The following is a 2,495-nucleotide window of genomic DNA, read 5'->3' on the forward strand; positions in this document are numbered from 1 at the left end:
ACAGGTGGCATGACAGCAGCGTCCCAATATACTAGGGGCTGCCCCAAAGAAGAGGGAGTCAAGCTCTTCTCCAAAGTGCCCGAGGGCAGGACGAGAAGCAACGGATGGAAACTAACCAAGGAGAGAAGCAACCTGGAACTAAGGAGAAACTTCCTAACAGTGAGGACAGTTAATCAGTGGAACAGCTCTCCTTCTTCTCTACTCCTCCAGGAAAAACCTCAGAATTCTCTCTTTCGGTTCCTTTCGTATCTTGATCCTTACAGATAGTCCCCGACTTACAACGATTCATTTAGTGGCCATTCAAAGTTATAACAGCACTGAAAAGAGCTGTTACGACCGTTTTTCAGACTTACAGAAGTTACAGCATCCCCCACGGGGGGGGAATCATGTGATCAAAATTCAGACACTTGGCAACTGACTCCTATTTACGACGGTCACAGCGTCCCGGGGTCACACGAACCCCTTTTGACAAGCAAAGTCAACGGGGGGGGGGAACCAGATTTGCTACGTTACTAACTCCACAACTGCAGGAAGGTCGTAAACGCAACTTAAGGGGGGGGAACCAGATTTGCTGCGTTACTAACTCCACAACTGCAGGAAGGTCGTAAACTCAACTTAACAACTGTCTGGCTGAGCAACAGATAATTTGCTAAGTTGAGGAGGGCCTGCATTACAAGTTTCAAAGTTCTGTGCGATTCCGCACTCGTTCCTTTTATTTTTATTTTTTTTTTAATTCCGAGCAAGGCCCTCCCACTGCAGACTTTGAACACCCCCCCGCACACACACACACACTTACAAGCTGGAGCCCGGCCTTCTTGCAAAGAACGCAGGAAAGGGAACAATTGCAGGCTGAGCCGTAAATCAAACGCAGCCGTTGGCAACCTTTTTGACATCCGTAATGCGGAATAAATTTGCGTTGGCTCAGCACAAATTTGTACAAGCACCGAAGGATCCCATTACTCAGGAGACGAATTTGTCAGCTCGCTTAACACTCCGAGTCAAAGGGTGGGCAAAATCCAGCCTGCCCAGATGTTCTTTCCCAGGTAACGCAAAACTACACGCCAGGTGGTTCTGTTGCTCGGAGCTGCCTGCAAGGCTATGGTTATTAGCCTTTTCTGAACCTCCTGAATCGCGGCGTGCTGAAAAAGCAAATTAAAACACAATTGACCAACTTGAGGTCCAAAGAGACCGGTCAGGATAAAGCAGGAGGGAGGGAGGCTTGGGGGAATTCAATGAGACGAAAAGATGAGCTAAAATACAGGTAGTCCTCGAACACAATCGAGCGTAGCTGGTGCTAAGAGGCCGTTGCTAAATGAATTTTGCCCGGTTTTACAATTTTTCTTGCCACAATCAGAACTGAAGAAGCTTCTTGGATGAGAAGGGAAACATTTCCAAAGGGGGAAAAAAAAAACCCAGTTGCCTTTTGGAAACACAATCAATCGGAATCACTGCAGAGGCTAAGTGAGTAACGTCGGGGTTATTAAGCGGGGCTTCCCCCATTGACGCTGCTGTCAGACGCTGGCGAAAGAGGATGCCACGAGCCCAGGACACTGCAACCGTCATAAGTACGAGTCAGTTGCCAAGCGCCTGAGTTTTGGGGAGATGCAATGGCTGTGTGAAAAATGGTCGTTTTTTTCAGTGCCGTTGTAACTTTGAACGGTCTGTAAATAAACTGCGGTTAAGTCCTATAAATGCTATTAAAAATCCATTCTGGTGCTGTGTGTGTGTGTGTGTGAATAGCAAAAAAATGCCTTGGAAGCCAAGAAATTGCCCTGGGAAGGAACTGAGACTCGCTGAGCTCTTAGTGCCACAAAGAAGAAGAGTGTCAACTTATTTTCCTAAGCACCAGAAGGCAAGAACAAGAAACAATGGCTTTGGCTAGTCTAAAGAAAAGAAGAAATAGGGGTGACATGATACCAGTGTTCCAGTATTTGAGGGGCTGCCGCAAAGAAGAGGGGGGTCACATTATTCAGCAAAACACCAGAGGGAAGGATGAGAAACAACAGTTGGGAACTGATCAAGGAGAGAAGCAACCTGGAATTAAGAAGAAACTTCCTAACAGTGAGGACAATTAACCAGTGGAACAGCTTGCATGGGTACTCCATCACTGGAGATTTTTAAGAAGAGACTAGACAGTCACTTGTCTGAGATGGTATAGGTCCTCCTGCTTGAGCAGGGGGCTGGACTAAAAGACCTCCAGGGTCCCTTCCAGTTCTATTCTATTCTATTCTATTCTATTCTATTCTATACAGTATTCTACTCTACTCTATTCTACTCTATTTTCTCTTCTATATTCTATTCTATTCTATTCTCTCTTCTATACAGTATTCTACTCTACTCTACTCTATTTTCTCTTCTATATTCTATTCTATTCTCTCTTCTATACAGTATTCTACTCTATTCTACTCTATTTTCTCTTCTATATTCTATTCTATTCTCTCTTCTATACAGTATTCTACTCTACTCTACTCTATTTTCTCTTCTATATTCTATTC

The sequence above is a fragment of the Protobothrops mucrosquamatus genome, unplaced genomic scaffold, assembly GCF_001527695.2.
Source record: "Protobothrops mucrosquamatus isolate PMUCROS unplaced genomic scaffold, P.Mucros_1.0 scaffold3072, whole genome shotgun sequence".
In the NCBI taxonomy this organism is placed as follows: Eukaryota; Metazoa; Chordata; class Lepidosauria; order Squamata; family Viperidae; genus Protobothrops; species Protobothrops mucrosquamatus.